The sequence below is a fragment of the Eriocheir sinensis genome, chromosome 5 (assembly GCF_024679095.1).
Source record: "Eriocheir sinensis breed Jianghai 21 chromosome 5, ASM2467909v1, whole genome shotgun sequence".
Taxonomy (NCBI): Eukaryota; Metazoa; Arthropoda; class Malacostraca; order Decapoda; family Varunidae; genus Eriocheir; species Eriocheir sinensis.
The window spans coordinates 22,858,624-22,885,620 of NC_066513.1; positions in this window are offsets into that span (position 1 = coordinate 22,858,624).

A 26,997-nucleotide genomic window follows, 5' to 3' on the forward strand; every position below is an offset into this window, starting at 1 on the left:
TTTAATTTTATCGTAATGATTTCCGCTGCTGATTTGAGAGATGCGGTAGTGTGTGTGTGTGTGTGTGTGTGTGTGTGTGTGTGTGTGTGTGTGTGTGTGTGTGTGTGTGTGTGTGTGTGTGTGTTTCGTGGTAGTTATTGTAGTCATGAAAGGTGAGACAGGCAGACAGACAGACATAGACAGACAGAAAACAAAAGAAACGCATTAATCATATGAAGAAACATTAACCGTTCTCCTTCACAGTCTATAACCCGACCTTGCCTCACCCCCCCATTATCCTCCCTTCCTTCCCCCCTTCCCCTCCCCCCACCAGGAACATAGCAAATACTTCCCATGAGAGAAATACACATGAATAACTCCTGGCCTCACACGTTTATTGTCTTTATTGCAGTGGTCCGCGGGGAGGGACCTCAAAATGGGTGGGGGGCGCGGGGGGAGGGGAGGGGGGAGAGAAGACGTATAGAAATCGCCCTTATGCTGGACGTAGTTTAGGCTCAGGTCGGGGTGTGGAGCGGGTAGTGAAGTGTGCTTGGGTGACTGAGGGGGAGAGGGGGAGAAGACGCACATTGGGTAAGTTCCGGGTGTAGGTGGCGTGCAATGTGTGTGTGTGTGTGTGTGTGTGTGTGTGTGTGTGAAGGGGGGGTGAGGAGAAACCGAACACTCTCTGAGGTCTTTTTTATTTGTCACAGTATAGGACAAAAAAAAAAAAAAACGTAATGATGCAATGGGGTGTTTGTATGTCTATTAACCTACCTACCTACTTACCTGCTGTCCTGTCTGCCTTTCCATCTCTGTTTGTCTGTCTGTCTGGGTCTGGGGGGGAGTGTATTGTGTGCATGGAGAGGGAGCAGACGAACTCAATATCAGACGAAGGACACGAACTCAACATCAGACGAAGGACACGAACTCAGGGCCCAGGTCGAGGCGTGAGGGGAGGCAGGGTGTGTGGGATGAAGGGGGAGAAGAACACCGGCCTAGCTCTGGGTGCGAGTGAGGGCAAAAGGCAGGGGGGGAGGAAGGGAGGAGACGCATAAAAATCGACAGCTGGGGGGCGGAAGTGAGCGTAGTAATAATGTGAGTTTTATCGCCTCCTAGTGTATAAGCGAGCCACTTAAAGAGCCGTAAGTTAGGGGTGGCACGTGTGGCGGCGATGAGGGAGGGGAGGCTCGTGTGTGTGTGTGTGTGTGTGTGTGTGTGTGTGTGTGTGTGTGTGTGTGTGTGTGTGTATGTGTGTGTGAGGTTGGGGGTTCGAGGGGTTGTTAGTGTGTGTGTGTGTGTGTGAGAGAGAGAGAGAGAGAGAGAGGGTTGGGGTATCTGTGTGTGAGGTTGGGGGAGCTCGAGGGGCTGTTAGTGTGTGTGTGTGTGTGTGTGTGTGTGTGTGTGTGTGTGTGTGTGTGTGTGTGTGTGTGTATGCTTGTGATAATAGTAATACATCATTGAAAATAATATAAAAAAAAGTATGATGAGAATAAAATAAATATCTGATAACATTAATGAGTTTCCAGTATTTTTGTGTATAGTTTGTGTGCCATTACTTGCCCGTGTTTGTCGTACACCTGCCGGATTTAATACACCTGTACCTCGCGTAATGCAGGTAAATACACGGGATTAGGGCTCACGAAAATATTGGTTCCAGGGCCAATTGCAACATTATAGATTTTTAATGCCCTTTACCTGTGTGTTTGTTTGTCTGTTTGTGTGTCCGTCTGTGTGTTTTGTCTGCCCGTGTCTCTGTCTGTCTGTCTGCCTGTCTGTCTGTCTGCCTGCCTGCCTGTCTGTCTGTCTGTCTGTCTGTCTGCCTGTCTGTCTGTCTGTCTGTCTGTCTGCCTGTCTGTCTGTCTGTCTGTCTGTCTGTCTGCCTGTCTGTCTGTCTGTCTGTCTGTCTGTCTGCCTACCTGCCTGTCTGTCTGCCTGTCTGTCTGTCTGTCTGTCTGTCTGTCTGTCTGTCTGTCTGTCTGTCTGTTTTTGTTCGAATCTCTCTTTTCTCTATTTTTTTTCTCTCGCATGAGTGGAGCTCCTGTGGTAATTTTCGCAGTTACAATAAAACACGAGGTTAGACAACTTTTCCGGCACCACCATTATCGCCAACACCACCACCACCTCACCACCACCACCTCACCACCTCACCACCACCACCACCACCACCTTTACGTTATCCAACATACAAAAATCAAGAAAATATAAAAATAATCTGTAGCACAAGTGGAGGAGGAGGAGAAGAAGGAAGAGATTGAGGACGAGGAGAAAGAAGGAAGAGGAAGAGAAAGAAGAAGAGGGGAAGGAGAACTAGAAGAGGGGGGGGGAGCTCTCTCTCACTCAGTTTTTCCCCACTCTCACTTTCTCTCTTTCTCTCTCTCTTTCTCCCGGGTGTTGATTAATGATTCAGCGGCGAGGCAATCTGGAAGGGCGGCTGACGAACATGACGGTTTTGGGCGGCCTTGTGACGGGCCCGGGGGAGGTGGGGGGGAAGGGGAGGAGGGGGAGGGGGAGTGATAAAGGGGGCGTAGGAGGAGGGGGTAAGAGAGGACGGCGGCGAGGGATTGTGCACAGACCCCCATTAATCCCTGTACGGCGAGTGTGTTGTGCCGAAGCTGTGTAGTGCTGTGTTTTTGCTTTTTTTTAGGTGTATGTGTGTGGGGGGGGGGGGGGGGAAGGCGTTGGGGGGGAGGAGGCGCATGTTTTATTTTGCATTTATTTGTTTGGTGTGTCCGTGTTTGTTTTATCTTGGACTATTTACCTGTCTACCTCCCTCAACCTACCTACCTAGCTACCTGCCTACCTTCTTACCCAGGGGTGGAAGGGGGATGGCGTGTGTGGGCGTATGTTTTATTTTGCATTTATATATTTTGAGTTTCCGTGTTTTTATGTCCATCGGCCTACCTACCTACCTACCTACCTACCTACCTACCTGCCCTCTTGCCCTATTTGTCTTCCCCTCTTTGTTTTTTTCACCTGTCTGTCTCTTCTATCCGTGTAGGTAATCAATCATTCCTCACACCTGAGATAAATTAACAAAGGTTCCCTCCTCATACCTTTTACCTGCAATACCCAAAAGAAAACACAGAAAGAAAACTTGTATAACATCCTAGTTGATACTGGGTAGGGGTAGGCCTCGGTGATGGGGGTGTAGGTGGTGGCACGGGTGGTTCAGGTGCCCCTTGTGTCCCAGGTGAGTCGGTCCTGCCAGAGACGGATGAGGCACGAGAGCCTGGCGCCGTCAAGTCAGAGCCCGTGATAAATACAAACTTGGACGTGCCGCCCTTCACACACGAGCGGCCCTGAGCGTGCGGGGCAAGTGTCTCTCTCTCTCTCTCTCTCCCTCCGTCGGAAAATGAAGCAAGGTCGGTCGGACCCTCGCCTTGCAAACTTAGTTAATTTCCTCGCGTGTTCAGTAGAGCGACGTGGCTTAAGATACAGTATTGTCTTATTGTTGTTTTATTACTTAGGTCGTTTGTTGCTCAGGTAGATAAGGGTTACACTGGTCTTGAAACGCGTGGCGACGGCGATAAAACAGACGATTCAGGTGTTGCTGCTAGAGTAGAGGAAAGAAGAGGACAAACAGACAGACGGACAAACAGACAGACAGGCAGGCAGGTGGGCGGCAGGCATGGATGGAGGGTCTCAGGTGTTTGTGTGGCTGTAAGGCTGAACCAATCAATCAACAGGCCAGACAGAGGCGAGGCAGGGAGAGGCTGGCTGAGGGTGATGTATTGTGCCTCCGATCTGTCTGTTTACCTCGAGCACGGCGCCGTGAGGGAGGAGGCGAAACAAAAATAAAAATGGTAATAAAACTAACCCGTGTATCGTGAAGAGGGGAAGACGGACTGATGAGGAAAGGGAAATATACTGACAACACGCAAAGGGGAGTATTGAAACTGTACCCCAGAGCCCCTTGCATGGATTCAATTACCGTCACAGAGGAGAAAATGTAGCAGTGAACACATGGGCCGCGAGGCAGAAAAGGATGAGAGAGGGAACTTGATGGCTGGCCGGCTCGATGAGTAGAAAGATGGAGAGATAAAAGATGATTAGAAAGATGAACAGATAAGCGATGGAAGGGAGATAGACTGGGAAAACGACAATAACGTAGATGGTTACCCCCAAAAAAAGATAAATGAGGGAAAGAAGATAGATAGATCGCCTCATAGGTAATTAGATAGATACCTGATTAGATGAATAAAGGAATGAATGAATGAATGGAAATCGAGACAAATAGATGAATAGATAGGTAGGTAGATAGATAGATACACAGATATGCATACAGATTAATTAGGGGAGTCATTGGTAAACCTGTAAGGAATATATGAAGTGAAAGATAAATAAATAGGTAGATATATTGGGTGAGCCAGCATCAGAGGACGGTCTCATTACCTCTCTACACCTAAGACCCTAAAAAAGCGCGTTCGCAAAAATCTTTTAACACTGAACTAATTAACTCGGCTAAGGAAGGGGTGGCAACGAATGGATATAATTTGCAGTGGCGTCGAGACCTGCTAATAGGGCGGAGGAAAAGAGGGTCAGTGTGCGTGTGTGTGTGTGTGTGTGTGTGTGTGTGTGTGTGTGTGTGTGTGTGCGTGTGTAGGTGAGTGTGTAGGTGAGATGGATGAACCGGAAAACACCACCCGACAAGGACAGAATTAGGTTAGGCGGGCGGCGGGCGGGATGAACCGGCTGCCTTGTGTCCCGGTCTGAATTAATCACGAGTTTATTGCCACGACTTTAATCACACGCCGGACCGGAGCGGAGACTGACAGGGGCCAACAACTCGGGGGGGGGGGGGCGGGGACAGATAAGAAGAGGCGCGCGAGGGATGATGGGAAGGGACGAGGACCCGGGATGAATTAGCGGCCGAGGGGAGGAAGCTGCACAGACGAGCGGCTCAGCGGAGTGAATAAGAGGGGACGTCTGCTTAGCCCCTCGAAGCAGGAAGAGCAGGAGGAGGATTTTAAAGCCAGTCACTGAGGGTCTTGGCTCGCTGTGTGCCTGAGGTGGTAAAGAGAGAAGAAAAGAACGCCTGATTGGGGTCGGTATAATGGAGCAAGTGTTATCCGGAAGTCCTTTAGTCCACGTTGAATAATCCATGACTCCCTCCCTCCCTCCCTCTCGTTTTTCTCGCTGTCCTCCACTCACCGCTGAAGGCATTACCGTCACGTGAGTAAATCTTGAGTGTCACAAACAGATCAGGCAAATTTTAAGCCGTTTTCATAACATTCACGGAGCGTCGAGTATGAATAAAGATTAAGTGCCTGCAAATCGTATTGTCGCTTAGAGGAATAATCTGATACCTGGCTGATCTCTCCTCCCACCTGTCTGTCATCTGTGAACTGTTAGTGTGAGGCGATTGATTCCGGGTGACGGTATTTAATTTACAGACATATCCAGAAGAGTTTTACATTCGTTTTCCTAAGTGTCGTATATAAAAATAGATATACGAAAAACAAAGAGAAATCGATTGCATGGTCATCGCTTTCGACCTCGTCCTCTGGTTTCATCACGAGGGCAGTGATTTTGTGTGTTGTTTTTATTCATTGAGCCTTTTATTCAGCCTTTTATTTAGCTTTTGGTCTGTATCCTCACCGTAAAAATAGATCTTTCACACAGTTATATAATTCTCTCTCTCTCTCTCTCTCTCTCTCTCTCTCTCTCTCTCTCTCTCTCTCTCTCTCTCTCTCTCTCTCTCTCTCTCTCTCTCTCTCTCTCTCTCTCTCTCTCTCTCTCTCTCTCTCTCTCTCTCTCTCTCCCTCTCTCTTCTCTCCTCTCTCTCTTTCCTCCTCTCTCTCTTTCCTTCTTCTCTTTTTCTACCGCCTCTCTCTAACTCCCCTGTCTCTTCCTCCCCCCTTTTCCCTTTTCTTCTACCGCCCCTCTCCCCCTACCCGCACTCAGACACACACCATCACCGGCACCCGCGTCAGGCCATCTCCGGTAAGAAGCTTTCCTTAATACATGTGCCATACGGAGAATACGACACAGAGTTCATTTTACCGCGCGTCTCTCTCATAATGGGATTTTCCTCAGCGGCGCTTGCACCTCGACTAAGGGATGTAGCACGCGATGGTGAAGCGGAAACTCTTACTGACAAAGGGGAAAGGATGATACCTAAGCACAAGGAAAGGAAACGATTATAGACATGGGGAAACATTAGAGAAGGAAGGAGATAATGGAGAGAAAGGATTGATTTTAGGAAACGATTAGAGCATGCGAAAATATTATCACCAAGAAGAAGACAGGACAAAAGGGGAAAGGATGTTAACTAAGCACAAGGAAAGGAAACGATTATAGACATGAGGAAACATTAGAGAACGAAGGAGATAATGGAGAGAAAGGATTGATTTTAGGAAACGATTAGAGCAAGCGAAAATATTATCACCAAGGAGAAGACAGGACAAAAGGGGAAAGGATGATAACTAAGCACAAGGAAAGGAAACGATTATAGACATGGGGAAACAATTAGAGAAGGAAGGAGATAATGGAGAGAAAGGATTGATTTTAGGAAACGATTAGAGCATGCGAAAATATTATCACCATGGAGAAGACAGAAGGACGAAGCGAATAAGGAAAGATAGAAAGATTGATCTCAGGAAAAGATTATAGGCACAGGAAAACATTATCAACCAGAGGAAGAAGTGAGAATGATGGAGCGAATAAAGGAAAAAAAAAGTTGATTGATTTAAGGAAACGAGTGTAGGCTTGGGAACACTTTATCAACAAGGGGAAGAAGAGAGAATGAAGGAGAGAATGAAGAAAAGAAGGAAGAGTTGATATAAAAAAACATTAAAAAGGGAAAAAAGAATAAATAAAATAAAAATGGAAGTAAATAAAAAGATATAAAATAGAAGCAAGAAAATGATCACCAAAGCAACACAGACAGAACAGAAGGAACAAAAATATGATAAATATATATATATATATATATATAAGAGAGAGAGAGAGAGAAGATATGGACATGGAGAAACAGAAAACAAATATAAAAAGATAAGAAGAGAGGAGGTTGTAAGACGCGTGAACTATCTTGGGTTACGAAGAAAAGGAGGAAAGAGAAAAGGAGGAAAAAAACGCTAAACATTTTCACACGCTTGAGAGGGTTGCAGGAGAGGGAAGAGGAGAGAGGACAACGAAAAAGAAATAAAAGAGTTGGAAGAAGAGGAGGAGGAACATGAGAAGGAAGAGAATCAGCACGAGACGAAGCAGAAGGAGAAATAGAAGGGAAATAATACGAGAAAAAAAAAACCTATACATTTTTACATATTTGAGAGGGTTGCAGGAGGAGGAGGAAGAGAAGAGAAGACGACGAAAAAAGAAAGAAAATGTTGAAAGAAGAGGAGGAGAAACATGAGAAGTAAGAAGAACAGTATAAGGAGAAGAAGCAGGAGAAATAGAAGGAAAAATTAACACTTCATTTTCACATGCTGGAGAGAGTTGCAGGAAGAGGGAGAAGAAGAGGAAAAGAAGAAAACGAATATAAGTGTTGGAGGAGGAGGAGAAGGAGGGGAAGAAGAAGAAAGAAAAGTAAGAAGAGCAGGATGAGGAGAAGAATGAGGAGAAATAAAAGAAAAAGTAAGAGTTGAAGAAGGAAAAAGAAGAGAGGAAGAAGGAGAGCAGTATGGGAAGGAGCAGGAGGAGAAATAGAAGAGATAACTGCAGGAGAAGAATGAGCAGAAATAAAAGACAAAGTAAGAGTTGAAGAAGGAAAAAGAAGAGAGGAAGAAGGAGAGCAGTATGGGGAGGAGCAGGAGGAGAAATAGAAGAGATAACTGCAGGAGAAGAGGATATAAACCATGAAAAGTAAGAAGAGTATGAGACGAAACAGAAGGAGAAATAGAAGAGAAAGTAAGAATTAGATGATGAGGAAGAAACATGAGGAGGAAGGAAGACTGAATGAGGAGCAGAAGACATGGAATTATGATAGTAAGGAAACGTAGGAGCAAAAGTCACGGGGAACAAGAGCCAAGGTGACGCCCCGGAACCCCCCATAGCCCTCACCTGTACCTGGCCGTCCCTCACCTTGACAACCTAACAGAAAGGTGTCCGGTGGGGCGAGGAACGTGAAATTAGAGTGTTTGTGGAGCCACGGCGGCGTTAAAAACCTTCCTGTCATCACCTCGCGCAGAAGGAGGGACGGAAAATGTGAAAGTATGAGCATTGAGATGAAAAAGAAGGTAGGGACGAGGGGGGGAGGGACAGACATAGCGAAGGGGGGTTGGAGGAGAAGGAGGAAAATGGGGAGAAGGAAGAGGAGGAGGAGGAGGAAAGGTCTTGACAGGAGAATGAGTAAATATAAGTAGTAAGATGAAAAAGAAAGGAGGGGCAACAGGCGATGGAAAGGAACAGGCACTGGGAGGCGAAGGTTGAAAGAATAAAATGAGTAGGAGGAGGAAAATGATAAATAGGAGGAGGAGGAAAGGGAGAGACACAGGAAAGGGAAGGCTGGAAAAGAAAATGAGGAGAAAATGAGGAATATGAGAAGGAAGGAAGGAGACAGACACAGGAAAGGGAAGGTTGGAGAAGAAAAGGAGCAGGAGAAAATGAGGAATAAGAGAAGGAAGGAACGAGACAGACAGAGGGAGGGGATAGTTGAAGGAAGAAAAGCAGGAGGAGGAAGATGAGGAAAAAGAAGAGGAGGGGAAAGAGGCTTGGCAGGAAAATGAGATGAGGTGAGGGTCGAAGGTTCACGTATTTTTGTGGTCTGGGGTCTGGTGGTGGTGCTTTCGCTGGTCTTGCGTCCGCCACTCAAATTCTTCGCGGCTCGGCGGAGGAAAGTCCACCGCTTGAAATACTGAAGGAAGGAAGGAAGGAAGGATGGAAAGTGTTTTTGCGTACTCACATCCCTGCATGCACACACGTTCACTTCTTGGAATGCTGGAGGAGACACTGATGCAAGGAAGGGTGTGTGAGGAGAGGTCATACATACATACATACATACATACATACATACATACATACTTGCACATATATTTCTTTTCTTGCCTTTCGTTTACCTAATTTCCTCAGACTCATTTTACCACACTAAACCATTTTCAGTTCTTTGTGCATGATGAAAAAAATGTAAAGGTGATGAAAAATGTTGAAAAAGGAAAGTGAAAATCAGTCACTCAGTCAGTCAGTCACTCAGTCAGTCAGTCAAGGGAAATCGGTAAGAAGGTTTCGGTAAATAGCTTTTGAGGCGAGTCCCGAGAAGTCAGCTTAAGGAGAGGTTGGAGGAGAGAGAGAGGGGGGGAGGTAGGGGGGGGTAAGGGGGAGGGTAGTTATTATTCATGGCAGGAAGGTGTGGTAAGGGGTCGGGAGGCAGTCAGTCCGTCAGCATAAAAGACGCCTTTGCCACCCTCCTCCAGCAGGCGTCCTTTCCTCCTTCCTGCCTTCCTTCCTTCCTTCCTCCATCTCTTCCTTTTTGCTTCATTCTTCAATCGTTATGTTATTCCGTTTTCTCCTCCTCCCCTATTTTTGCTTTCTTCCTTTCTTCATCCCTTTCTCTTTCATTCTTTCATTCTTCAATCTTTCTGTTTTCTCCTTCTACGATAGTTTTACATCGAGAAATAATTCTTTTCTAACATATATTCTTCTTTCCTTCCATCCCTGCTTCTTTCTCCTTCCTTCCTTCATTCATTCATCATTACTTGCATCCCTTCCTTCCTTCCTTTCTTTCTTCATCCCTTCTTTTTTCTATTTTTAATCCTTCTGCTTTGTATTCATTTTCTCCTTCCATAGAATTACACAAAAAAAAAAAAAAAAAAAAAAAAAAAAAACTCCTTCGCCCGGCGTCATTTCCTTCTTCCTTCTTTCCTTCCTTCCTTTTTCTTTCTCTCCTCAATGAATCTGATTTTTCCGCTTTCCCTTTCAAAGTATTACACCGGGAACGAACTCTTCTTTAAAATACATTCTTCCTTCCTTCCTTTCCTCCTCCTTCCATCCCTTCATTTTTTCTTTCTTTCCTCAATCATTGTTATTTTCTTTTTTTCCTTCCATAGTATTAAAACGACAAAGAACTCTTCTCCACCCTGCTTTCATCCTTTCTTCCTTCCTTCATCCCTTTCTCTTTTTTACTTTGTTTCTTCAACAATTCTTCATTTATCTTTCAACATATATCTTCGTTTCTTCCTCCCTTCCTCTCTCTTTCGTTCTTTCTTTCCTCAATCATTCTGTTCTTCCATTCTTTTTCCTTCCATAGTGTTTCAGGGGAAAGACCTCTCCTTGAACATATATTCTTTATCCCTTCCGTCTTTCCTTCCTCCGTCTTCCCTTCTTCCCTCCTTCCTTTCCTCTCTCCTTCCGCAGTGCAACACCACATCGGTTTTTCTTCTCTTTGTACGGGTTACATATTTTCAGTATACTGTTTCTTTTCTTATTAATTTTCACTCTTGCTGTAGTAATCGAGAATATCGTTGGGAGAAGAAGGGGCGGCAGAAGAGGAGAAGGTTACATTGTGTCTAGCAACGAGTAGGTGGGCTCTGTATAGGTGTAGCTCTTTCTTTTGTTATTCATTCTCTTATCTGTAGCAGTCGAGAGTAACTTTAGGACGTCATAGAAAGGGGAAGGTTGCAGTGTGTCTAGCAACGGGCGGGTGTCGTGTAGGTCTCACTTATTAATTTTGTTTTCTCTAGTAATCGAGAGCAACGTTGAGAGAGGAAGGGACGTCAAGGAAGAAGAAGCATACAGTGTGTCTAGCAACTATTGGTGGGTCTTGTGTAAGTCTCGCTCTTTCTTTTCTTACTTATTAATTATCTCTTCTGTAGCAATCGAAAGTGACGTTGAAAGAGGAAGGAGCGGCAAGCGAGGAAGAGGTAACAGTGTGTCTAGCAACTATTGATGGGTCTTGTGCAGGTATCGCTCTTTCTTTTCCAAGTTATCAATCCTCTTTTCCGTAGCAATCGAAAGTGACGTTGAAAGAGGAAGAAGCGGCAAGCGAGGGGGAGGTTACAGTGTGTCTAGGAATCGGATGGTGGTTCTTGTGTGTATATAGGTTTCTCTCGTTTTCTCATATTCATTCTCCTTTCTGTAGCAGTGGAGAGTAACGTTAAGAGAGGAAGGGACGGCAGGAGAGGTGAAGGCTGCAGTGTGACTAGCGACGAAGGGGGTTAACGCAGGTTCCTCTTTTTCTTTTCTTACTCATTCATTCTCTTTGGTGTAACAGTCGAGAATAAGGGTACGTACGGTATGGCAAGAGGGCGCAGAGTTACAGTGTGTCTAGCAGCGGGTGGTGGTGGGTCTTGTGTGTATATAGGTTTCTCTCCTTTTTTCTTATTCATTCTCCTTTCTGTAGCAGTGGAGAGTAACGTTAAGAGAGGAAGGGACGGCAGGAGAGGTGGAGGCTGCAGTGTGTCTAGCGACGAAGGGATTTTATGTAGGTTCCACTCTTTCTTTTCTTACTCATTCATTCTCTTTGGTGTAACAGTCGAGAATAAGGGCACGTACGGTATGGCGAGAGGGCGCAGAGTTACAGTGTGTCTCGGAACTGATGGTGGTGGTTCTTGTGTAAGTCTCAGGGGGAACGGAACCTGCTGTATCGCTCTCAGGAATCAGTGTTAGGGAAACAATACCGGCAGCGAGAACAATGCAAACAATGGCAATAACATGAACGTCGCGCTCAAACACCAACAACAGCAAGGGCACGAATATCAGTAAGGAGAGGAAAATTGCCATCATCAAGAGAGCGTACGGTTGTAAGAGCAATAAGAGAAGGAGCGTGATACTCCGCAACAGAATTCAACACCACGTAAAGAAAAAAAAAACACAGAAAACAAAGCCAAAAAATGCACCAATAAGGAAAGTGTGGGGTTGTAAGGGCAACAAGAGAAGGAACGTGATGCTCGATAACAGAATTCAACACCTTATCGAAGAAAACAGAGGCAGATCTAAAGGAAAGCCAGAAGAAGCACCAGTAAGGAAAGTGTGCAGTTGTAAGGGCGATAAGAGAAGAAACGTGTTCCTCGTCAGGAGAATTCAACACCTTATCGAAGAAAACAGAGGCAGATATAAAGGAAAGCCAGAAAAAAACACCAGTAAGGAAAGGGTACAGATGTGAGGTCAATATGAGAAGGAATACAATAACTGACAACAGAATTCAACACCATATCGACAAAAACAGAGGCAGATATAAAGGAAAGCCAGAAAATGCGCCAGTAAGGAAAAGGTACAGATGTGAGGTCAATATGAGAAGGAATACAATAACTGACAACAGAATTCAACACCTTATCGACAAAAACAGAGGCAGATATAAAGGAAAGCCAGAAAAAACACCAGTAAGTAAAGGGTACAGATGTGAGGCTAATATGAGAAGGAATACAATAACTGACAACAGAATTCAACACCATATAAAGAAAAAAAGAAAGCCGATGAAAAAGCGCCTGGAAAATCACCAATAAGGAAAGCGTAGAGTTGTAAAAGCAGTGAGAGAAGGACTATCACAATAAACAACGGAATCCAACACCATACAGAAAAACAAAGCCGGTAAAAAGAGCGAGAAAAAGCACCAATAAAGAACAGCAAAGAAGAGGGAAACTGAACTAATCTGCGCTACACGGTGGGTCCCGAGGCAAGGGGGGGTGAGGGGGAAGAGGTGGGGGGGGGGCTTAAGAAGACTGGATCCAAATTTATGTCAATGGGATTTACGTAAACACACTCCACACCTGCTTTGGCCGGGCCCGTAAAGCGCTGTGCGGCGGCCAAATTGGTATTTCACGATTTTATCCCATGGCACAGACGGTGGCGGCGGCGGCGATGGTGGTGGTGGTGGTGGTGGTGATGGTGGTAGATTTTTTAATGAGAAAAGATTCTAAAGTAAAGCAAATTGTTATCACTCGTTATTATGTGCTTCTTTATATCCCCATTTTTCACAGTCCTTATTTAGTCCTTCCTTCGCATCCCTCGCCCTCACACCCCTCTATTTTTCGCTTTCCGGTCATTCCTTCCGCTTCTCACGTCCGGGAGGAAAATCTGAAGTAAAGAAAATTATTGTTACTGTGCTGGTGGTTTTTATATCACTTCTTCTCGCTTACTTCTCCCCTCCGCCCTCCACACTTTTCACTTAGCCCCTTTTTCTTCTGTTCTCGTTCCCAGATATTTCTTTCACTTCTTACACCCTGGTTACCCTCCTCTCACTCTCCTCTCTCCCTACTTCCCACTCCTCTTTCTCTCTCTCACTCTCTTTCTCTCTCTACTCTCTCCCCAACTCCCTTCCCCCGCTTCCCGCCCTTCCCTCCCCGTCTACAAAGTGAAAAGTCTTGTTCCTCGCGGTGGGTGATGCGGCTCAGAAGTTAAGGCAGCCTTGGCTCTGACCTTTTTTAGATGTCCGTCACAGGAAATGGAACTCCCCTTTACCTGGCTGCAATATATATATATATATATATATATATATATATATATATATATATATATATATATATATATATATATATATATATATATATATATAAACCCTCCCTCATCTGTATGATCGGGCTTCCGCTGCGACTAGGAGGGGATCTATGTCACTTCCCTCGCCACTGGCGCCATCCACACCACCACTGCCTACTGGTGGTGGTGGAGCGGCCCCACCGGGGAAAGACCGCTGTGAAAGTGAATGTGGTCTCTGTGAAACGTTCAGGTAATCTGTGTTCATTACCAGGTGTAGAATATTCCATCTGCCGCCTGATGTGTTCGCGTGCGCGCACACCCACACATACACACATGCACACGCACACGCACACGCACACCTACACACATACGCACACGCGCACACACACACACACACACACACACACACACACACACACACACACACACACACACACACACACACACACTAACTGGCTTATTATCATCAGACATGAATAATCTCCTCTGCTTCCTACTTTTCCTTCTTTTACTTTACCTTTCATTCTCCCTTTCATCCTCCCTTTCATCCTCCTCTTCACCCTTTTCTACTTATTCCTTTTCCCCGTCTGCATCCTGCTCATCACTCTTAAATCCAGCAACATTACATTACTGGTTCTTCTTCATCCTCCTCTTTGCTTTCTCTTTTTCCCTCTTTCTCCCAACCTTTCATTTTCTCACATTCCAATTTTTTCCCTTTATAGATCCTTCCCTTTCAAATACCTTTCCCTTTTCATTTCCCTACTCTATCACTTACATAACCCAGGCATTCTCCTCGTTTCTTCCCTCTATCCCCTTCATTTTTCTCCTGTTTTACGTTTAACCCTTACCCAGCATCCTCCTCCCATCTCTCTCCGGCCCCGCGCAGGTAAACTCGGCATCCGTCAGCACTGGAAAGGTGTAAGAGAGGAAATCCTGCACCATTTGTTTTCTTGACTTCACGTTACGGTTCACTCTTAGTCTCCTTCCCGTGTTGAGCCCCGGCCATTGTTTTTCATGCACTTCGATTTTCTCTCTCTTTCTCACCCCTTTTTTCTCTCTGATTCTCTCTCTCTCTCTCTCTCTCTCTCTCTCTCTCTCTCTCTCTCTCGTTTTTTTCCATTTTTAGGCCTTTATTCCTCCTTTTCCTCTCATATTTCTCACCCAAAGGAATTCAGTGTCGTCTATAATTCCTCTTTTTTCTGCATATTTCCTTATTTTTCTTTGCTCTAAACATTGCACTCATTTTCTCGTTTATACCCTCTTTTCGTTTTCATGCTCCAGCTGTGAAAAGCCGATGTTCTCTTATTTTTGTTCCTGCCTCTTTATTTCGTCCCTTTCTGCGCAGTTTTCTTTATTTTACGCCGATTGAAGCTTTTGTTTCCTCGCTGCTTCTTATTCCCTCGTCCTGCTCGGGGAAAGTCACTCCTGCCTTTATTACCGGGCTCCCCTCAGTCAATTTTGTTCCTGTTTTTATTGCGCTTGTGTATTGTTCTGCTCCTTTACTGTTGCCTTTTAGTGCCTTCCAATATTTTTTTTATCTTATCGAAGTTACGGTGTTTATCTCTGTTTTTATTCCTCTTTATGATTCTGAAAATGCGGCTGTTATTTATTTAATCTACTTCAGTTATAACTTCTCTTTGCTCCAATTCTCCTACATACTCATTTTTCTCAAAACAGTTTTCTTTGCTCAACGATTTCTCAAACATTGCTGCCCCCGTAAAGCAGGAAGAATATAGTGTGTCAATAAAGAATGGTTTATAAACTCGCCCTTCTCTGTTTCTCATCCGACAATTTTTTTGCCAGTCTTTCTATTTAATATTCTATCAGTCTTTCGTGTCCTAAGAATGTAAACAAAATTCGTTCGGCCTTATATCGTATTTTACCATTACTTTATATTCTTTTATTTTTCTTTCTCATTCTCGCCATTTTTTTTCTGCTGTTACGCCGGCGTTGTCTCTTCGTTTCTTTCCATTCTTACAAATGGAGAAATATTTTTTATTTTATTTTGTATTTTGACATTTCATTTACCATTCCACTGACTTCATGTTGTCTGAATGCTTTCGCTGTTTCTAGTTTTGTTTTTATTGTATTATGCCACTGTCTTTTCTCCCTTCTCCTCTTCCGAAATAATATATATATATATATATATATATATATATATATATATATATATATATATATATATATATATATATATATATATATGTATATATATATATATGTGTGTGTGTGTGTGTGTGTGTGTGTGTGTTTATATTTATGTGCATCATTGTCATCGCTTTATGGGATCATGAAAGCACAGCATTTTAAAAATAGTAAAAAAAGACCACCGTGTATATTGAAAACAATTTAATGTTCGTGCTATTTTTGCTACGCAGTGACGCAATTATTCGCTAAAAAAAGACAAACACGGGGAGAAAGCAGCATTGTGCAGCATAAAATTCCATTATATCACTACGATGAGACGGGTCAACAGATATGTAATTTGCTCCCATACGAAAAAAAAAAAAAATGCTCCAGCCAAGCAACGAGTTCTACCACTTTGGTATGTAACAGATAGATAGATAGGGAGAAATAGTGAGAATTGCTGGTTAACGGAAAGCAAGTTATGGTGCCAAAATAATTTAAGTAGCAGCATTGCGTTTTTAAATAAGTCAATAAATATATAAATGAATAAATAAATATGAAAATACATAAGTAGATTAGTAGCTAACTGTTACCCTATTACAAGAGACTACCTATCAGGTAATTAAACAGGCTAATAAACGAATAAATAAATAAATAAATAAATAAACTAGCTCAAAATGCTAATTACCTTACCGGCAAATTACATCAAGCATGGCGTTTATTGGATTATCTCCGCGCGGCGGCAAACTAATTCCCGCAGCCGTAAAATGCACGGAAGAGACACAAAAAAATCTTTGGTAATATTTCTCGCCGTGATGAGTGCGCGGAAAGTGTGTCGCCGCCCGGGGGGACGCGCGGAGATTTGCGACACGTGGAAATGTTTATATGTTACAATACTGTGCCAGATTTTATTGTGGCGGGCGTGGAGTGAAATGCAAATGAGAGAGAGAGAGAGAGAGAGAGAGAGAGAGAGAGAGAGAGAATCACCTTGACCTAGCGTGTAGTGAAGGCTCAACTCCATCTCATCGTTGTCACTGATTCTATTTTCAAGCTCCACTTTCATGATTATTGCGCTTCATTTTTTTTCGTGTAACATTTAATACGAAGAAGAGTATCGATGCCACGCGCAGCTACATCGTATGCCCCAAACTTTGACTCTTTTTCCAGCATTCTGCCTTGATTTAATGTGCAGTGGAAGGCTTTAGCACCATCCATGTAGGGGTTAATCCTCTTTGTGTACAATTAAATACCAGTTTCTTTTTTGTGTTGAGTTTAGCGTTACATCAAAATTATCTTCACTCTTTGCATCAATGTTTCTATTCATCAGCCTGTGCCTCCATTTCCTTTTATTCACTTCCTTATGTACCACTATATGCGTATTTTTAGCCTTGAATGTAAAGCGTTGCACCAAAATGTTTCGTAAAAAGAAAAGTAAAGGGAAACATTTACGAGTGCGGACCGTCACCATTTGAACTACTGCCCTCCGTTGCTAAATATATTGCGACCCGTAGATTGACACATGTTATTTTCACTTGCGATAAAAGTTTTTCCGTCACACCAAATATTTGAGCCACTCCGTCCCGTGTCATAGCCCTGAAAATAGAAACTGTGTGCTTTTATCCCAGTCACGCACGCACACACGCACACGCACGTAACACAGGTAACACACAGGTGGGAAGGAGCGTGTTTGTCTCCCTGAATGACCCCCGGAACACCCCTTGATCTCCCTTGTAGAAGAGGCAATATTTTGTTTAAGACGCATGTTCTGCCACGCCGAAGCTTCACTGCCATGGAAACTGTGCCCGAGAGGAGGAGGGAGAGAAGAGTAAAGGATGAGGGACATAGTGGCGGTGGTGATCGTGGAAGCAGTGGTAGAGCTGATGATGATAATGGTAGCAATAGTGGTCGCTATGGTACAGGTGGAGTGGGTGAGTGTGAGGGAGAACAAGGAATAGAGGGGAGAGCTTGTAGAAGGAAAGCAATAGGACAGACACTGAGATAAAGCAGCAGGGTGGAGAGAGAGGACAAAAAACGTAAGGTAGTGCTGGTAGTTGGGGCGATCGAGGACGTGATGGTGGAGCTGATACTGATAATGTTATGGTACTGGAGGAATAGGTGACAGTGAGGGGAAGTGAGGAGTAGAAGGCTTAGTTTACAAGGGGGAAAGCTATGGTGCAGATAATCAAAGTAATATATGGGACAGAGACTCGAGGTATAATGGCAGGGATGATAGAGAGGACAAGAAACAAAAGGTCGAGTGTTTAACAGACTGGGGATATAATGGCAGGGTTGAGAGAGAGGACAAGAAACAAAAGGTCGAGTGTTTAACAGAGACTGGGGATATAATGGCAGGGATGAGAGAGAGGACAAGAAACAAAAGGTCGAGTGTTTAACAGAGACTGGGGATATAATGACAGGGTTGAGAGAGAGGACAAGAAACAAAAGGTCGAGTGTTTAACAGAGACTGGGGATATAATGGCAAGGTTGAGAGAGTATAATGACAAGGTTGAGAGAGAGGACAAGAAACAAAAGGTCGAGTGTTTAACAGACTGGGGGTATAATGACAAGGTTGAGAGAGAGGACAAGAAACAAAAGGTCGAGTGTTTAACAGACTGGGGGTATAATGACAAGGTTGAGAGAGAGGACAAGAAACAAAAGGTCGACTGATTAACAGAGACTGGAGGTATAATGACAGGGTTGAGAGAGAGGACAAGAAACAAAAGGTCGAGTGTTTAACAGAGACTGGGGATATAATGGCAGGGTTGAGAGAGAGGACAAGAAACAAAAGGTCGAGTGTTTAGGCCCCAAAAAGGCAGGGGTCACGGGCAGGGGACAATAGCAAAGGGAGCGGAACTACTGTCGTGTTTCATGATAAAAGGCAATTGACACCGGGGAGGGTGGAGGGCAAATTACACGTCAGGGAAACAAATGGGAGGTGCTGCTGCTGGTGGTAGGTAGGCAGGTAGGTAGGTCGGTAGTGGTAGTGGTGGTAGTGGTAACACCGGCCTCAGTTCCCCCTCTGCACCAGCATCCAAGGTTCCTTCGCTTCCTCTTTCACTCTCTCTAAGTCTCTCCTTCGATGGTGTTTCTCTTGTGTCTCGGTCTCAGTGTTACAGAGACTTAGAGAACTTCAAAGACTTCTGCCTCTCTTTTTTTGCGTCCAGTTCTGATTCTTCTTAGTCTGCTTTGGTGCGCTCTCTTCCTCGTAATCTTCTTCACCTTCTTTTTCGCTTTTGTTTTCTTGGTGTGCAAGAGGAAAAGCAAGAGGAAGATACAGAAGAGAAAGAGGAATGGAAATAGCAAAAGGACAAAAGATGAGAAGAGCAAGGAAGAAGCAGAACTGTAGGAGAGAAGGGAACGTAAAATGAAACTGAAATCATTAAAACCAGAAAAAGATAGGAAAATAACCTACAACTGTGGTAAAAAGAAAGAAAGGAGAAGGAAAAAGAAAAGAAAAAGTAGTTGAAAAAAATGGGAAAAGAACAAAAACTACACTAACAATAACAAGTGGAATAAGAAGGAAAATAACAAGAATAACGAAAAAATTATAGGAAAAAGCGAAAGAAAAGGAGATAGAGAAAGAGGAGGAACAAGAAGAAATGCAAAATGAAGCGGAGGAAGAGATCAAAACTATCAATAACAATACAAACAGCGAGAATTTAAAAACATGAATATTAAGGAAGTGCTTGACCTCAATAACACATCCTCTCACGTCACGTTTTCAAAAGCAGGCGTCAGGGGAGGGAAGCTAAACATGTCGACCTCGGGGAGTGTGATGCATGTCTGTTAGGTCTGACGTGTAATTGAAATGTTAATACGAGAAATGACTCACAAATTCCGATGCCCGCAAAATGTAATGTGGACGTATAATTCGAAAACAATGTTACGGCGTCGGCTTGACAAATTACTCTTCCAATGGGCGGTCGTTTTGTCGCGCCCGTTGGAATATTTATTTTTGTGTGTCGTGTTAAATGTTGAACGCGATGACGGAGAGGGACGGGCGACTGTTTCAAAAGGCAAATAACCGCGTCAGGGAAATAATGGAGAACAGATAAACGAGAAGAAGCATTGATCGTTTAAACATCGACGTAAGCTGAACAAATAATGAATCGTGGAGAGGGAAATTTTTCTTTGTTGTGTTTAATGTTGAAAGTGATGACGGAGAGGGACGGGCGACTGTTTCAAAAGGCAAATAACCGCGTCAGGAAATAATCATCGATCGTTTAAACATCGACGCAAGCTGAACAAATAATGAATCGTGGAGAGAGAAATCTTTGTTTGTTGTGTTTAATGTTGAATATAATGAAGGAGAGGGACGACTGTTTTTTAAGGCAAATTACCGCGTCAGGGAAATAATGGAGAATAGATAAACAAGAAGTAACGATCGCTTAAACATCGACGCAAGCTGAATAGATAAAGAGCGTTGAACTAAAGTGGCACAAGAAAGAAAGAACTGGAGTTTTAAAGCACATTAAAACAGCATGAAAATGTATTTGTAAATTACGATAATAAAACAAATGAAATAGTGCAAATATATATTGAAGATAATAATTCAAATACTAAAAATTAAAGACATCCATTATTGCAGCTATATGCAGCAAATTAATAAATGAATAAATAAATATATAAATAAATATGTCAGTAAATGCGAGGTAATGATTATAAAGCAAATGAAACAGAGGGATCTTTTATTATTGTTTCCTTTTTTGTGTGTGCCCTTGAGCTGTCTCCTTTGTTGTAAAAAAAATGGAAATATATAGATAATAATTCAAACAAAAAATGATTAACAAAAGAAAAGAAAAAGAATAACTAAACAAATAAATAAGTGAATAAATAAATAAAATGAATCAAACTGTAGACGCAAGGTAATGAGGTTAAGGGCAATGTTCAAGGAGGCAGGTGTTCTCCCTTCTCCCCAGGTAAACAGACAGACAAACACGGCCAGGAAGCAACAAAAGCATAGGCAGGGCAGGAGCTTGAGCCACCCTCGGCGCAGGGGACACATCCTTAGGGGCCCGACGCTCCCCTCGCGATGAAGGGGGAAGGGCGAGGGACGAGGGGAAAGGTGTCTGGCTGGCTCCTTGAAGATTGTGTCCTTCCCTCCCCTTTCCTTCCTTTCCCTTCTCTTCCCTTCCCTTCCCTTCCGTTCCCTTCCCTTCCCTTCCCTTCCGTTCCCTTCCCTTCCCTTCCTTTCCCTTCCCTTCCCTTCCCTTCCCTTCCCTTCCCTTCCCTTCCCTTCCTTTCCCTTCCGTTCCCCTCCCTTCCCTTCCGTTCCCTTCCCTTCCCTTCCCATCCTTTCCCATCCCTTCCCTTCCGTTCCGTTCCCTTCTGTGTTGTCTCTTGTGGATCTTTTTTCTGGATCTGTTTCTCCTTTTCTCCTCTTCCGGGTCTTCTTTTTTTTTTTCTTCCTCACTTCCCTTCCTCGCTTCCTCCTTCCCTCCCTTCCTCCTCGTCATCTTACTTACATCGCCTCACTTCCCTCTTCTGTTCCTCCCTCCTGTGTTCCCTCTTGTCCTTCTTCGATTCCATTTCTGTCTTTCTTTATTTGTCCTCTTCTTGCCTTTTTTTTTTCTTCACTTCCCTCTTCTGTTCCTCCCTCCTCTGTTCCCTCTTGTCCTTCTTCGATTCCATTTCTGTCTATCTTTATTTGTCCTCTTCTTGCCTTTGTTTTTTCTTCACTTCCCTCTTCGTCTTCTCCTTCCCTTCCTTCCTCCTCGTCATCTTACATCGCCTCACTTGCCTCTTCTGTCCCTTCCTCTTTTTTATGTTCTTTCTTGTCCTTCTTCGATTTCCTCCATTCCATATCTGTCTTTCTATATTTGTCCTTTCCTTGCCATATTTTTTCCCTCAACTTTTTCTCTTCGTTTCTCGTACATTATGCCTATTATTTCTTCTTCACTTACTGAGTGATTTTCTTTCTCAGACTTTTCCTTTCCCTTCTTACTTTATTTATGTTTCCCTCCTGTTTAACTTTCTTATTTCCCATGTCTACGCAACTTTCCTTCGCTGTCTCTCCCTCAGTTTTATCACAAACAAACCTGTCAACATTATTTTCCTCTCCATAGATAGATAGATACATACATACATATGGGCAGTAAGTAGCGGGCTTTTTTTCATTATTATTTTTTTTTTTTTACGCCCTTGCACTGTCTCCCCTGCTGCAAAAAATACATAAAAATGGATCATTATATAGATAAATGTATAGGATAAATAGGTAGGTAGGTAGGTGTATATACATGCAGACAGGTACATAAGCCCAGGTACACAGAAAAGGAAGGTAATGTTCAAAGCGTGGTAGATCGGTAGATGGATAGACAGGTAAATAGATGAGGTAGATAGTTTGTAGCGCAGTAACAGGTCAGTTTTGTATTATTAATGGACGCCCATTAATGTTTCCTTTGTATTTTTATCACTTTCCACGTCACATATTTTTGAATTAATTATTTCCCCCACCCCGCCCACAGCCTGTTTGTTTGTGCATGTGTGTGTGTGTGTGTGTGTGTGTGTGTGTGTGTGTGTGTGTGTGTGTTGAATAATTGTGGCATTTTGAGGGGAGGTTTGGCACACTTTTTCATATTAATTATAATAGTTTTTTGTGTTTGTTTGGTACATGGCATTGTTATTTTTTTAATTGACAACAATTTAGGCGTTTTCGCCCATTCATTTGTCCCGCTGATGCGTGTGTCCCACATTGAGCTTGTCTTTTTGTGTCCGGCCATTCGCCGCTTTACATGCATGTTTCCATTTTTTATGTTTCTCTCTATTGCTCTTTTTACGATCAGTTTGCATGTTCGTCCGCTTATTGTTTTTTTTTCGTTACTAAAGATTACTCTGAAAATCTAAATCACAAATTACACAAAATCAAAAAGGTAGTTGCCGTAATTGGGTAGGCGGTGGCCGAAGTGATAGCGTACTGGACCCACATTCGCCGCGTGATGGACGACGCGGGTTCGAATCCTCACGCTACCACTCTTTTTTTTTTTCCGTCGAGTGCGAGTAAAACCAAACTACCATCTGTCTGACCACCATCCCATCAACCTTAGAGGAAGCGTCCCAAGCAGCGAATCGCGAATCAGTCCGGGGGGGGGCAGCATGAATGCAAGAGATGGCCGCACTAAACACGCACTCGCCTGCGCCAGGGGCTGGGCTGACCATCAGGCCCCACCTGAAGAAGCATTTGGCCGACCAGGCCCCCCCGGCGGAATAGATGCCAACGCGGCAAAAAAAAAAAAAAAAAAAAAAAAACATCAGTTTTCCTCAACGAGAAGCTGATAGAGGACAAATTATCGACTAAGCAGCAAATATTTACTCAGCAGAGGCGACACTTTCCATACCTCTAACAGTAAAAAGCAATATTCGTGTAGTCACCTTTGCTCCGTCCCTCCGTCCCACAGGTGCCTCGCTAGCACAGGTGACGCGCCATAAATTACACATGTCGCAACACCTTTTCATGCACCTCTTCACGCTCCACAGAACAAACCCATAAATCCCGCCCCGCGCCGGTAATATCACGCGGCTCTTCCACTGAATCTCTTGTGCAGGGATGACGCCGCTCTACCTGGCTCTAAGGGAGGGCGGGCACATATGGACTTAGCTTTGTCATATGTCGCCTTAAGCTTTGAATGGAGCCCTCGTATGGAATGTAATCATGTTATCATATACTGGATAAAAATGAACGCTACACCCTAGAGGAGTTATTTTTATATTTTCTTTTACCTGAGCCTTGGAGAGGTATATGGTACTGGATTACTTGTTGCTTGAAGTTAAGAAAAATGTATAAGGTGATGAAAGGTGTATGTGTTTGTTTGTTTGTTGTTTATATGCTTGTGCCTGTGCTTGTATGTGTGTGTATGTGTTTGACTTCTCTTTTTATCCATTCGTCTGTCTGTGTTTGTCTATTTGAAAGTTTATCTCTCCATCTGTTTATGAACCAATCACACTGTCTGTCTGTCTGCCTGTCTGTTCCCTTGTCTGTCTATCTGTTCCAGGCCTTATGTTTGTATGCCGGTCTATCTATTTGTCTGTTTGCTTTTCCATGTGTTCTGCCTCTTTAATATCAGCATGAGGGACGACACACAACACAACTCGGTGCTCTCATATCATATCCGCGATGGCCTGCGTGGCGCCGCTATTGGTAGCCAGCGAGGCGCGGCGGACACGATTCATCATATGACTAAACAGGCGTCCGGCTACTCATGCATAACACTCCATAGTAACAGGCGATCCGGGCGTGATGTTGATTATACACACGCTTACCAGACTCCTGCCACCGCCACACCGTCTGCCTCCACCCTGTCCCCGCCCCCCGGTAACACGTAACAACATGTATGAAGCAGTTCCACGTGTGTCCGCCTCACTCATTCACTCTTCGTCATGCTTAACAGTTCATAGCAGCGGCGAATGTGTGTTTGCTATTGGCTTTACGTGCACTGCCTCATCCTGCTCTCCATACGGGTTCCATGTGTATTAAAGGACATTTGTTACGACAGGGTATGCATGTGTGTTATTGGTTATAGACAATTATTAAAAAGAGAGAGAGAGAGAGAGAGAGAGAGAGAGAGAGAGAGAGAGAGAGAGAGAGAGAGAGAGAGAGAGAGAGAGAGAGAGAGAGAGAGAGAGATCTACTATTTATCTATCAGTATACCTTTATAGCTCTGATTTTCACGAGTAAATTATCATAACAGAAGGACAAGATACCATCTCTTCAACCTACCTATCACCTTACCTATCTACCAGCTTACCTGCTAACCTACTAATTATCTACTTACCTACCATGCCTACGTTACCTATCACCTTGCCTATTTCTCTACCCTATCGACAAAACAGGTTAGGTCGGGTCAGGGCAGGGCAGGGAAAACGACAAAACGGGTTTAATGAAGCATAAGGGAAACAACACGACTCAATTCACAATGACCTGCACCTGTCACCTAGCAACACACACACACACACACACACACATATAAAAAAAAATTCTTGTGTAGTGGTTAGCAAGCTTGCCTCAAAACCGAGAGGGCCTGGGTTTGATATCCGGGAGGACAGGAAACGGATGGCCAGCCTCCTTTAATCCGTGCCACCGTCCACCCAGCAGTGAATGGGTACCAGGTTTCTGTCGGTGTGTGTTGGTGTGAGGTTTCAGCCGTAGCCAGAGATCCGTCACTAGTGAGCTCCGATCCCATACAGAGAGGGTATTGGCTGGCGGTCGCGAGTCTAGTGCGTGGTCAGACCATGGACACACACACACACACACACACACACACACACACACACACACACACACACACAGCGACGAGGAACCAATCAATATGGGCTTTGATGACTGTGTGGCGGCCCAACCTTGTTATAGCCGCAGTTTGAGCCCCGATCCCCGAGATATTAGATATTAATTTGTATCCCGTCGTGCTGTGGGGACAGACTGGAGCCTTTGTTACTGCATCACACTCACACACACACACACACACACACACACACACACACACACACAATTAATAACCACTAGCAGGTGAGGCACTAATAACGACAGACAGGCGGACACAGGTAGTTATAGGTGGACAAGGCTGGACACAGGTACAGGTAGATGGACGCAGGTATATTGCTAAAATATAATATTGATATAACGACAAATAATAATGAAGTAGACAGACAGATAATCAGACACATTTTAGCATAGAGGCATTGGTGGAGTTCCTTGGATGTAGTTTTTTTTGGCATCCCACATGAACATTTCAAGAGTTGCTAATTTTGAACCACAAAAATATATATAAAAAAAGCCTCATTGTCTCGTCCCATAGAAGAGAGAAGTATATCCCAAGCCCAGCCGTAATAAATCCATATATTAAAGAAATAACACCACTCATCGGCCTCATAAACAAGGAGACGAGGCAATAAAACATTCTTTGCTCGCCACTCACTCGCGGCGCAAGACAACAGAACGTCCAAGGCGCCGTGAAGCAGCAGCAAGCAGCTCACCTCTCTGCCCTGGCCTTCCCGTGTGTGTGTGTGTGTGTGTGTGTGTGTGTGTGTGTGTGTGTGTGTGTGCGCTGTGACCTTTACCTGCCGCCCACACCACGCCTACATGCAGCCCGTTCTACCCTTGTATCCATGATGTTGCTCCACTGCTCCACTTCCCCGTCCCTCCGCCTTCCTCGTCTCCCTCTGTTTCCTCTTGCTTCCTCATCCCTCTCCGTGTCCTCTATTACCTCTTGCTCCCTTGTCTCCCTGGTTATTCCCTCACGGCCTGGTCACTCCTGCTTTTCCTTTTCTTTCTGTTTCGTCAGCTCCATGTTTTCACGGCTTTGTATATTTGTTGTTTTGTATTCCCGCTTTCTCTGTTTTTTTCATCTTTTCCCTGCTTTTACCTCTGCTGTTTTTTGTTGCCTCTTTCTCCTGGCTCTGCTTCCTTCACTCTTTCTGCTCAGTCACCCCCTAATGCTTATTCCTCCGTCTCCGTCTTCCTGCACCGCTTTGGGCATGTCGGGATTGCCACTCCGCCCCGGCTGTCCTTCTGAGATCGTGTTCGCGACATTCGCACACTGGCTGTCTCGCCTCCACCTGTGCTTCTGGAGGCATTTTCCCCTCTCATAATAATTATCGGACAAAGATTAATTTTTATGGAAGAGTTTATGGAGCAGTATAATGGAATGAAAGATAAGTTGGCTAATGTTGGAGATAAAAATATGAGGAAGGTTTTTTTTTCCTTTTGAAGTTGGTCTCGGGATTCTTTTTCATCATGTTTTGTGTCTGCTCAAGAGAGGAAAAAATATTGTCTCGCAAGTTATACCTTTTTCTGTTAACATCCTTTACTCTCTACCTCATTCTCTCCTCGCCTTCCAGCCTCACCCTCTTCTCGGCGCCTCCTCTCGCCGCCGCCCTCACAGGTAATAACGTGCGCCTCATCAATCTTCTTCAATACGCGGGGCACTCACGTGTTTCTGGGGGCCGCGCAGCAGACATTCTCAGCGGACCAACATGTACCGAGTTTTCCCCTTTAAACGGCAGGTAGAGGGGCGGGAGACCAAGTGAATGCAGATTTACGATGGGAACATTATTCTTGTGGGAGAGCGGAAGGAAAGGCAACGAGGCTCGCCAGAAACTCAGCATGACTTCAAAGCTGTTCAGCGTCTGCAAGGAAATCAATCTTCTTGGAGCAATCAGGGAGCCGAGGCCGCGGGTCCTCCTAGCCTTCCTTAGGGACGCCGATCGGATTCACGGTGTGTTGTGCCTTGCTGATGTCTGTCTCCCCGACCCGCCTCCGCCCCGACTTCCGCCCCACTACCTCGCCTGTTCCTCCGCCCACACCCCTGCCCCGATCCTTGCCCCGTTGGCCGTCCTCTCCAAGCAACCCTCGACCCCACGGCTTATATGCTGCTGCAGTTGCGAGGCAGTGAGAAGGAGGCGGAGGACGAGGAGGAGAGGATTGGCGCAGGGAGGAGAGTAGGAATGAAAGGAAGACGGAGGGGAGTGGGCTGGGGAATGGAACGGTGAGGTAGGGAAGGGAATGGGAAAGAGAGAGGGAGGGGGAGAATGGAGGGTGACAAGGGGACCTGA